The sequence below is a fragment of the Canis lupus genome, chromosome 34 (assembly GCF_048164855.1).
Source record: "Canis lupus baileyi chromosome 34, mCanLup2.hap1, whole genome shotgun sequence".
Lineage (NCBI taxonomy): Eukaryota > Metazoa > Chordata > Mammalia > Carnivora > Canidae > Canis > Canis lupus.
The window spans coordinates 9,162,862-9,175,621 of NC_132871.1; the positions used below are offsets into that span (position 1 = coordinate 9,162,862).

Here is a 12,760-nt window from a genome sequence, read left to right on the forward strand (position 1 = left end):
GTAAACTAGAGGAATTGTACTAAAGCTCTATTTGAGTAGCAACACATTGTCTTTTTTTGTGTGTGTGTATATTTTTTTTTATTGGAGTTTGATTTGTCAACATATATAACACCCAGTGCTCATCCCATCAAGTGCCCCCCTCAGTGCCCATCACCCAGTCACCCCATCCCCCCCACGCACCTTCCCTTCTACTACCCCCACATTGTCTTTATTTATCTTTGGGAAAGTTGGGAATAAGTCATTCCTTGGTATCGCCAGTGGATGATATCTTTAAGAAAGAAAGAATTTGGGTTCAGGTTTGCTTTTGGGTCTTCCCATCAACTGCATTAAAGGATATAGCCAACTATTATGTCATAGGAAAAAAAAAACATAGGGTTTGAGCCCTGATTATTTGGAGCCACAATTTGTTTTCTTTTTTAAAAGATTTTATTTATTTATTTATGAAAGACACACAGAGAGAAGCAGAGACCTAGGCAGAGGTCCCTGTGGGGAGCCTGATGCGGGACTCAATCCCAGGACCCCTGGGATCACAACCTGAGCCAAAAGCAGATGCTCAACCACTGAGCCACCCAGGCATCCCTCACAATTTGTATTCTTTTTTTTTTTTTTTAAATTTTTATTTATTTATGATAGTTACAGAGAGAGAGAGAGGCAGAGACACAGGCAGAGGGAGAAGCAGGCTCCATGCACCGGGAGCCCGATGTGGGATTCGATCCCGCGTCTCCAGGATCGCGCCCTGGGCCAAAGGCAGGCGCCAAACCGCTGCGCCACCCAGGGATCCCCACAATTTGTATTCTTAAGCACATGACCTGCTGCCTCTGTTGTGCTGTATGTACAATAAATAACGAGCTATTCAGCATCTTTTCACAACACTCTTTACTGAAGTTGAGAGACAACTTTGACATGGACTACACAGTTGATGTTTCTGGAAGCTGAGTTGTGAGCATGCAACACAGATAGTTCCTTTAAAAAGAAAAGCCGGGATCCCTGGGTGGCTCAGCGGTTTAGCACCTGCCTTCAGCCTAGGTTGTGATCCTGAGGACCCGGGATTGAGTCCCGCGTTGGGCTTCCGGCATGGAGCCTGCTTCTCCCTCTGCCTGTGTCTCTCCCCCCCGCCCCGTGTCTTTCATGAATAAATGGATAAAATCTTTAAAAAAAAAAGAAAAAGAAAAGCCTTTCATTTTTCATCACAAGTTGTCAATACCAAAATCCGTTAAGGAAATCTATTTGCATCATTAGAAATTAACTAGAGGAAATTGTCAACAAATTTCCCACACTCTTTGGACATATTGATAATCTGCAAGGCAGAGATAGAGTTGTTCTTTGTAGATCTTATAGTTGTGTATATCCATTTTAAAGTAGGAGATGTACATGTCTCTGAGTAAAGACCTGGAGTTCCAGAATATATAAGCAAGGAAATTAACCTGGAATAAATTGTACATTTCTCTGTACTGTGAAACTTTTTGGATGCTATAGGTGAACTGTATGTAGGGCATCGAAGTTATAGCCATGACAGTGACTTATTGGCCCAACAGCTCTTTGCTGTTTGGCTAGAGGGAAGTCCTTTGTTGCTTTACTCATGGACTGGTTTGATTTCTGGGGACAGACACCCACTGAAGCAATCAAATATAATAAGTGGGGTGAGGGATAATATCCCAGAAATAACATCTGGGGAAATATCCCAGAACACAATACAGGAAATAAACAAGTCTTGTGAGGACAGGATTTGGCAAATGGAGAGCTCCTAATGCTCCTAGTCTGAATCCTGTTCTGTATTCTGGATGTGGTGACATGTTTATGTAGCATTTTATGATTTATATAATACTTTATACTGTATCAGTTCATCCTCACTTCTATGAAAGGTAGGAATCATTCCCATTTAGAAGGTGAAGAAATTGAGGCTTAGAGAAGTTAAATGGCCTAGAATTTTGGAAGTAAATAGTAGCAGGACTGGGACAGGGAATTCAGGACTTGGCATCACATTCAGCATTTTTTGCACTTCCATGAACTTCCTTTATGACCATGATCATGAGAGGTTTAACTCAAGGGGATATATTGGGAAATCATACATTATACTTATATACCAACTTTCAGCTTTTGGAAATTAAAGTAAAATCAGGATTCAAGCTTCACTTTCTTGGGTCATTTCATCATTTTTATGACATGGGTTGTACCTGAGAAAAGGTATTTACAATTCGCGATGTGCCTCGTCCTCATGAAGCATGAGGTTTTAAGCTTTCGGAAAGCATACTTGATTTCTTCTGTGCTTTCCTTCTGCAGAGGTCAACCTTTGCTAATATATTTAATCAACAGACTGGGGAAAAAGTGGCTACCCTGTTGAATTTGGTGAATGGCAGTGTTAACTTTGTTCTGGTATGTTAAGTTGAACATAAACTACTGTTTATTACCACTGACAGATCTCTTTCTGGTCGTGGAGCTGCATTTCACAACAATATGGGCCGTGGCCCTGACTGCGAACAGCTAACTGTTAAAAGTAGCGTAGCTTGATGAAAGGAGCCCATGTTTTAAACTCAGGCATCTCTGAGTCAGCACTCTTGCTCAGTTATTGGTAAATTACATTAGGTAAGTTTACTTACCTTCTTTTAGCCTCAGGTTCCTTGTGTGCATAACAGGGTCAATAATACTCACTTTGCATGGCTGTTGTGATTATATAAAACGCCTGGCACAGATACCAGGTCCATGGTAGGCTCTTGGTAAATGATAGCTATAATTTTTATTATCTGGAGAATCAGTTTCATAATTATGTCAATTCCTTTATAATTTAAACAGATTGCAAACTTCATTTAAAGGCTAACTTACACATCCAATGCTGGAGTAATTGGTATACATTGTCTACTTGATGCTTGTCTACCTACTGGCTTAGAACACCAAGTGAAAGCCAAAGTCATGGACTCTGTTGCTGCAAAGCTGGATTGTGTAGTTGCTTTCTCTTCAAGGCAAATTTTAATGTCAGTAGACTCCTGACCTGTCTTTATATGCACACACACACACACACACACACACACACACAATACTTAGCACTGCAGGTTTGGCTAGTATCTTGAATTTAGTATAAAAGGAGGGCCCAGTGGAGAAATTTCCTAAGGAATTCATGCTATTTATAAGGCATCAGTGTGAATCATCTGCCCATGACAGATACTGTCCGTGAGGAAAATAGCATTGGTTCTCATCAAAAAGTCATTTCTTAAATTCCACTTCGCAAACGTGTACTGAATACCTAATATCAGCCAGGGATGATTGTCATAGTATAAGGCCACATTGCCCAAACCATAACCAGAAATGGTCTTTATGGACAATATTGGTTAGAATCTATGCTTGAAGGCTTATAATTCATTTTTATACTATAAGAGGAAAGGAAAGAAAAACATAGTATCTTCCCCTTCAGCATCTTAAATGAATCCCTGACTATCCACACCCAAGGGGGCCAGTATCCCCTCATCTTGGGAAATTGTTTCAGGCCTTGCCTCCCCCCAGATGCTCTGATCTTCCCAGTCTTTTTCTTAGAAGCCATATATCTTGATTGTTTCTCTCTTGCTTGCTCCTCTGATTGACTTTTTTTTTTATATATATGCTCTTCTCTGTTTTCTGATTTGGCCTTCTGTTCAAATGCTACCTACATTTGCCATTGTCTTCCACCTTTTGACCTCATGAATAGCACATCCTTACATCTAGCCAAGACATCCAATGTACCACACATTGATCCAGATCCAGTGTCCTCAGCCCTCAATTGCCTGTTAGAGGAGGCAGGAATAGAATTTAGGCTCACCGTCATGACCTGTTAAAAGTACTTACTTTTCCTTGGACATTTATTAAGAAACCTTGACCAAGATATATTGAATTTTGCAGGACCACAGAAGAGTATTTTAGTTCTGGTAATTCCTTCTTGTGATGACTTTAAGGAGATTATTATATCTCAGATCACTGCTGCAGCAAGTACACCTCTAAGTCAGTTATTTGCAAAAATATGATTATCAGGATTATTTCTCATCTGTTTTTATCTCAGTTGAGTTTAAGGAGTTTATGGCTAGGAAATTTACAAACCATCATGATTCTGTTTCATGGAAGAGGCCAGTCTGAGAAGATGGTGTCAGATGTTAAGAATGCCCTGTGGTGGGCAGCCAGCTCAGCAGTTTAGTGCCACCTTCGGCCCAGGGCATGATCCTGGAGATCCGGGACCAAGTCTCACGTCGGGTTTCCCTGCATGGAGCCTGCTTCTCCCTCTGCCTGTGTCTCTGCCTCTCTCTCTCTCTCTCTCTCTCTCTCTCTCTGTGTGTGTGTGTGTGTGTGTCTCTCATGAATAAATAAATAAAATCTTAAGAAAAAAAAAATGCCCTGTGGGTGGATGATCTGAGATGGCAGGTCAAGGAAATTACGCAGGTTTTTGTTGCACTGCATGTCACTCTAAGTCTCACAATTGGAGTCAATCCTGTTGAATTACTAAAGGCCTTAAAACCTCTGTCAAGATCAAATTTAGAAGCGCAAGGTGAAATACAACAGGGAAAATTTTTATTCCAACCATAAGTCTTTGTGGATCTGGACCAAAGTTGGTTCAAATTTCTGTAATTAAGGTTCAGACAACGTGATATATAAAATCTGAGTATTCGGTGTGTTGTACGGTTTTGAAAAATCAAGCAGTCCTGTGTTAATACCCAGGCTGAGTCGCTTATTGCCCATGGCCTTGGGTGAATTGATTAATTGCTCATTCCCTTGTTTTCATACATGTAAAATACCTACTGTGCAATTCCCAAGGTGTTCTTTCCAGTTGACAAAAGCAGAGCCATCAGAGGCATTAGAGACTTCTGTCACTGATGTTTTGGAGATGAGTATTATGCTTGCTACCTCTGCGGTTCAATGTTGGTTAATTATTTGATTTTCTGTCTCTTGTTGCCTACTACAATGATTTAGTGCAAGGTAGATACAAAGCAGTTTTGTAACAAGAAGTCATGTTTTGGTTACAGCCCTCTTTCCCCAACTGTTGTTTTTTAAAAACTTCTCTGTGATACAATAATTTTAGAGAGTTCATGGCAGGGAATCTTATATACTTTCAGGATCTTAAAATCAATTTTACCATTCTGAATGTTACTTAAAATAATCACATACCGAGGTCCATTTCAGAAAGAATGGAAGGCAGATAATATAAAACTGACTTCCTACATTTTAGTATCTTCCAATACTCATTCAAGTTTATTAATTTTGATTGGCCACCTACCCTTTAAAATTGTATATAGTGAAAGTTTGTTAGATGTTTTATAGTACAAAATATATAAAACATATAACTAGTATGGATTTAATTATATGTATTTTTAGAATTATTGCATAGACACAATTTATTTGGTGTGTGAAGTCAACTGAGCTGTACAATACCCTTTTCTTATTTTCATATGAGAAAACGACCCCCATATACTAGTTGTCCCCTTTGCTACACAAGACAGCATGCTCATCACTTAGACCTCTACAGAAACAGGAAAAAGGAATAGTAACATTTATAGAGTTTCTTTTTTTTTTTATAGATTTTATTTATTTATTTGCGAGAGAGGGAGACAGAGCATGAACAAGGGGGAGGAGACACAGGCAGAAGGAGAAGTGGGCTCCCCATGGGGAGCCTGATGTGGGAGGGACTCCATCCCAGGATCCTGGGATCACCACTTGAGCCAAAGGCTTAACCAAGTGGGCTACCCAGGTAGCCCATATGCAGTTTCTTTAAAAATTTTTGAAAAGCAAGGAAAAACTTTTTAAAAATAGAATTACATATACTTTAAAAAAATTAACTAATTTTTAAAATAATCTCTACACCCAACATGAGGCTTGAACTCAGACCCTGAGATTAGGAGTCCCATACACTGCTGACTAAGCCAGCCAGGCACCCCAGGACAAACTTCTAAATGTGGGAAAGTTCTGTGATCATGTAAAGTTTCTAGCAGATGAAATATGGATCTTATGACAAATTTAGGCTCAAGGAAGCCCTTTAATTCACAGGCAATTCAGCTAAATATATTGTAACATTTAAGGGTATAATGCATGAGGGATGCGTGGGTGGTTTAGCGATTATGCCTGCCTTCTGCCCAGGGCATAATCCTGGAGACCCGGGATCGAGTCCCATGTTGGGCTCCCTGCAGGGAACCTGCTTTTCCCTCTGCCTGTGTCTCTGCCTCTCTCTCTCTTTCTTTGTCTCTCATGAATAAATAAATAAAATCTTTAAAAAGAAAAAGGGGGGGATAATGCTTGAAATCTTGTCTTTTTTTATAGAAAGGATATGGAGAAAGTGTAAAACTGGACAGGCAGGCAGTCCTTCAAAAAGGGAATTAAGTTCTTTGGTACTTTGACAATGACATTTGTCATACAAGTATAATGGGAAAATTGGAGAGCTGTTGCCACGTGGACTTAACGTAAATATTGGGTTCTGCCACTTTTGAAAAAAAAAATTATTTTTGCCTGTGAAAACAGCTCACTGTAGCTTTTATCCAGCTCTAGGTCATTTGGAGAAAGGACGCAGTTAAAAAAATATGTCTGACTGCTCATAAATATCTATATTTGTTCATTAGATTATTAACATTACTTGTCAGCAGCATCAACGTCATAAAAGTTAACAGGGACAAAGCACTGTGGAAGTGACTGTAGAGAGGGAAGGTTATCATTTTTAGCAGATCATCTATAATACATGGTGATGTCAACACACAGCACAAGAATGAGAACAGTGAACAAACTACAGTGTGTCTGTGGTTCTCTGAATGAACATTCAGTTTTAGTATGAATAATCGGAGCAAAGTTTTAATTTAGTGGTTTAGCCACAGTGTCCGCATGACCTTATTGAGAACTGGGTTGTTAACTGCCCCTGTAGGTTTCCAGAGCGCACCCCCTGGAACTCTGCAAGTTAAAGTCACAGAATGTGTGCTTGAACATACTGGCAATGATAAGAGCTTTTCATTGTATTTCCATTGCCTTTCTTCGAAACTGTGACATGTATCATATATCCAGAGGGGAAAGGAAAATAAATATGTCATAAAGACATATTTATAAAGAATAATTATAAACTGGATGTTCTTCTGTTTCTACCATGTTAAAACAAAAAACATAGGCATTAGCACAGAAGTCTTCTGCTGCCCCTTCACAATTATGCTGTCCTCCTTCCCGAACCTCACCCCTATTATCACTGTTCTGAGTACTGTACGATTATCCCCTTACTTTTGTTTTTGTGCTTTGCCACTTATGTATGTGTTCCTTTAAACATGTAATTTTGTTTTATCTACTTTTGAACTTTGTATTAGTCTTGAAAACATAATGTTTATCTATGTATATTCTTCTGTTTCTTGCTTTTTCTACCCAGCGTTATGTTTTCAAGACTGATTAATATTGAAATGCATAGTAATAATATCCAGTGCTGTATGATATGCCTTTGAATAAAAACACCACACTTTATACCTGTTCTACCATTAATAGACTTTTGAGTTCCTTCTAGGTTGTTGTTTTTCCTGCTATAAACATTTGTACACGTCTCCTGGTTTACTTGTGTGATATGCTGAATAGTGGCTTCCCAGAGATGTCCACATCCTAATCCTCTGAACCTGTGACTGTGTTACCTTATGGGACAAGAGGGACTTTCAAGATGTGGTTAATCTAAGGATCTTGATATGGGGAGATTATTCTGGATTATCAGGCTAGGCCCAATACACAGTCCTAAGAGAAGGAGGCGGTGGGGGGGGGTCAGAGTTAGACATTAGAAGGTGCTGTGCTGCTTGAAGTGCATTTGAAGATGGGGGATTAGGCCATAAACCAAGGGGTGCAGAGAGCCTCCAGTGCTAGAAAAGTCAAGGTAATTAATTCTCCCCTAGAGCCACTAGAAGGAATGCAGCCGGGCTGACCTTGATTTTAGGACTTCTGGCCTCCTGAGCTATAAGAGAATAAATTTGTGTTGTTTTAAGTTGCTGAATTTGTGGTAATTTGTTACAGTAGCAATAGGAAACTAATATTGGCTATCTCCAGTAAGTACTAAATTGTATAAAAGCAATATTGAAAGAGCTTGGGTACTTTTCTAAAAGTTCATCCATTCTGTCATTTAGATACCCAGTTGTCTGAATATATTCAACATTAGCTACCCCATCTGCCACTCTTAAGTCTACTTGGGAGTCTCTCAAAAGCATTAAGTTGCTATTGTCTTTTAGCGGATTGAAATATTCTGTTTTTGTGAAATATGTGTATTAATTCCCCTTTTTGTTCTTTGAAAGCCCTATTTTCATCAAAATCATGAAGTTGGACACTTCTTTGATATTTGGATGGTAATACTAGCTTGATAAATGATCTCTCTCTCTCTCTCTCTCTCTTTTTAGATTTTATTTGTTTATTCATGAGAGACACAGAGAGGCAGAGACACAGGCAGAAGGAGAAGCAGGTTCCCTGTGGGAAGCCCGAAGTGGGACTCGATTCTGGGACCCCGGGATCACACCCTGAGCCAAAGGCAGACGCTTAACCACTGAGCCATGCAGGCGTCCCAATAGATAACCTCTTATAGTACATTACCTATTTCAGGCAAAAATATGAATACTGGGTTATTGTGTTGTTGGAACTTATCAAAGAAATTCGTATTTCCATTCTTGAACATGACATCTGATTCTTCCATAATTTCTTTAGGTTTAGCTTTTGATAAAGCTTGTTCATGGGTGGCTCAGTCAGTTAAGTGTCTGCCTTTAGCTCAGGTGATGATCCCAGGGTCCTGGGATGGAGTCCCATGTGGGGTTCCCCGCTCAATGGGGAGCCTGCTTTTCTGTTTCCCTCTTCTCCTCCCCCCTGCTTGTGTTCTCTCTCACTCTCTCTCTCTCCCTCTCTCAAATAAATAAATAAAACCTTTAAAAAAAAAAGCTTGTTTTACTGGCAGATTATGTGAGTTAGTATACTCTTCTACCGTATAAGGGTACTTCTATTCTCTGGTAAGAACAAGATCAACTTTAATAACACAATATTTTTCCTTTAGTTGAATATCTTTTTTTGACATTTATCTACAAACACTTTGCAGTTGTCAATGATATTATAAAATGTTGGGCATTTTTTCTCCTTTGTATTCACTTAGTGTCATATTCAAGTATGTTACTATGAGAAGTATGACAGCTACTCCTTTGACAAGACAAGGTCACAGATAATTTTTTCTACCCTTGTAGGGTTCTTGATGGAACTGAATGTTTCTGGAGTTTTGGTATCATTTTCACAAAGACAGCAGACTCTTAATTAGTCATTTCTTTGCTATCCAATATTCATCTTAATGATCTTGATCTTCTGTATCCTCCTTTCAAGGCGAATATATATTGAGCCGATACCACCATTGCCACAAACTTGGGCACTGCCAATGGAGCCCACTGTCCCACACAGCCAGCCAGGGCCCTCATTTGCCTCCTAGCCAGGAAAAGAAGAAGCCAATTACAGTGGGCAGTAGGGCACGCACATGGTTCACAGTGAACCCTCTGAATCACAACCTCCTTAATGGTTGTATGTATTGCAAGTATCTTTCCCTTCTCTATTGCTTGCTTTTCATTATTTTTTTAAATATTTATTTATTTATTTATTTTAGAGAAAGAACATGAATGGGGGAGGGACAAAGGGGGAAGAAAAGGGAAAGAATCTCAAGCAGACTCCATGCTGAGCCTGGAGCCCAGATGCATGAGGCTCCACCTCATGACCCTGAGATCATGACCCGAGCCAAAACCTGGAGTCTGACGCCTAACTGACTGAGCCACCCAGGAGCCCTGCTTGCTCACCATGCTTAATGGTGAGTTTATAGTCTGAATTTTAATGTAATTTATCCATCTTCTCATTAAATTTTCCATTATTTGTTTCTTATTTAAGAAACAAAAGGCTATAGAGAAAATGATTTGATATCGTCTCTGGCAATTTTTATAACTTGGTGTTTTATATCAAGTATTTTTATGTTAGAGTGTAGGATAGGGATACAGCTTCATTTTTTTTTTTTTTTGGTTGTTTGGATAAACAATCGACCTTGTGTCATTTATTGATTAGACCAACTTTTCTCATGATCCTTAATGTCTGCTTTGTCATAAATTCATTTTCCGTATTATTATTATTAGGTGCTCTATTCTTCTTTTGGTCTATTAGTCTATAACTGCACCAATATCACACTGCCTTGATCTCCACAGGTTATAGTAAGTTTTGATATCTTGTAGGGAGAATCTCCCAACCCCACCTCACATCTTGTTCTAAGAAGCATCTTGGCTTTTGTTGGTCTTCCTTTCTTTCCTGTAAATTCTGTAATCAGCTTGTTGAATTTCTGTTAGAATTGTGCTGAAGTTAAAGATCAGTTTGGAGAGAACTATGATATACTTTATGATGTTTAATCATCCTACCTGATAATATGATAGATCTTCCTATTCACTCTTCTTAATTGTCTTTTAATGAAGTTTTTTCGTTTTCTCTATAGAAAGCTTAACATTCTTTACTTTATCATAGATATTTAAAAATGTTTATTGCTATTTTAAATTGTATATTTTAAAAATTTACTTTTTAGCTAATTGCTGTGGGTATCTAGAAATGTAATTTACTTTTGTGTATTGATTTTGAATCTAACATCTCGTATTAATTTAAATTTTTACTTAAATTTTTTTTGCCCACATGACATAGATAAAAAATGTAAATTTTAAGGGAAAAGAAATTAGTTTTTATTAAACTTCTACTATGTGCCAAATAGTTGACACGTTTCACTTAATGCACACAACTATTTTATTACTTATTTCCTCAGCAAACATTTATTTAGTAATCTCAATGTGTTAAGCTCTGTTTTTCTTTGAGATTTTCTGTGTAAGCAATCATATCATATACAAATAATGGAAGTTTTTGTTTCTTTTCAATCCTTTACCTTTTATTTCTTTTTGTTGCTTTCCTGTGCAAGGATCTCCAGTACAATATAGAATAAGGTTGATGAAAACAGACATCCTTATCTTGGACCTGAGCTTATAGAGGATGCTTTGAAAGTCTCTTTGTTAGGGACTTTTGAAATGCCCTTTTCTGGGTTAAGAAAGTGCCTTCCATTCCCAGTTTGTTAGGGAGGTTTTGTCTCTTCTTTTAAATCACAAATGGATGTGTGTTATCCAATTTTTTGACATCTATTAAGATATGATTTTTTTCACCTTAAATTGTTGATGTGCTGAAATATTTTAATTCATCTTCTCATGATAAACCAATCTAGAATCCCTCATAAGCACCAACTTGGTCTTAGTAACTTATCCTATTTATACATTGTCTGATTTGTATTTATAAAAATGTTTATTTTCAGATTGCATCTATTCACTCATAAGGGAGATTGGCCTACATTTTTCTTTTCTTATAATATCCTTGTCTGGTTTTGAAAACTGTTATATTACAAAGGACTCTTTTTCCATTGTATGGAATAATTTGTGTGAGATTAGAATTTCCCAATGCTTGAATGGTAGAATTTCCTAGAAATCCATCTGAATCCTATTTGTGTGTATTTGTGTGTGTGTGTATGTGTGTGTGTGTATGCCTATGCCCATGTGCACACTTAAAGGGATTATTTTAAACTGATTCAATTTCTTAAAGCTTATATGGCTCTTTATGTTCTCTTTTTTTTAAGAATTGGTTTTTGTTAATTATATGTATATTTTTATCTAAGTTCTCAAATTCATAGGCACAAAGTTGTTCAAAATATTTTATCTGTTTAATCTCTGTAGTAACTATAGGTTTACCTCCTTTTTATTTATTATTTTTAATGCCTTTATCTTTTTCCCTTTGATTATTTTCTCTAGATTTGTATATTTTATTACTTTTTTTTATCTTTATTGACCCTCTTCATTATATTATTTTCTTTTTCATTAACTTCTGCTCTTATTTTTATTATTTTCTCCCATCTTTCTGAGTTTAGTTTACTGTTCTTTTTTTTCTAATTCCTTGTGGTTGGTTATTCACTTTATTAAGTTAAACTTTTCTTTCTTTTCTAATGTAAGCATTTGAGACTAAAACTTTAACAATCTTTATAACTCTGTCCCTACAGTTTTAGTACATAGTATTTATGACATCACCCTGGTATTTTTCTAAATATTTTCTAAAAAGTTTATAATCCCATTTGGTTTTTCTGATTGATAAGTTGTTCAGCAATGTATGTTAAATTTTCAAAAAAAAAATAAATTTTCAAATATCTATTTCTCTATTTTATTTTTTCTAACTAAAGTGCATTGTCGTTAACTGATATGTTCTGCATGATACCAGTTGTTTGACTTGATGATTTCAAATTGGCTAGCTTGATGACCTAGCTTGTAGTAAGGTTTCCTAAATGTTTGATGTCAGTGTGACCAATAATATGAAGTGTCCTGTGGTTGGGTGCAGTGTGTAACCGGATGTGTCAGATTACTCGTATATAATCATGTTGATGGGTTAGTTATGGTGGGAGAAACATGCGCATAAGATGTTCTTTCTTTTGAAGTAAACAGAAGGACTGGGACACTATGAAGTTTTAAAGTTGAACTTTCCATTGATATTAGAAGTCTATTATTGCTTTGTCCCCAGGGCCTGTGGGAGTCTTGTAGATTTGGGCCAGCTAGGATTTTCATGGGTTCTGCTTTTGTTGTTCCATCCTATGCATATCTTAAACCAGGGAAGAATTGTAATTGGTTAAGCTGTTTACTCATTTTATTAAAACATCTCAGAAGTGAATGGTCCTTGACCCTGTTGCCTCTATGAGAGTGAGTGATAGGTGATATGTCCAATCTTTCTAACTGGGCTGAAC

General features: G+C 37.4%; 1 protein-coding gene and 1 pseudogene across 8 annotated transcripts in view; one reads left to right on the forward strand and one right to left on the reverse strand.

Annotated features, from left to right (window-relative positions):
- The window catches only part of PDE11A (phosphodiesterase 11A), a 405,439-nt gene that overhangs the window by 63,107 nt on the left and 329,572 nt on the right, over nt 1–12,760 (forward strand). The window lies entirely within an intron of this gene.
- Nucleotides 6,574–9,245, reverse strand: LOC140624439 (cytosolic 5'-nucleotidase 3A pseudogene; annotated as a pseudogene).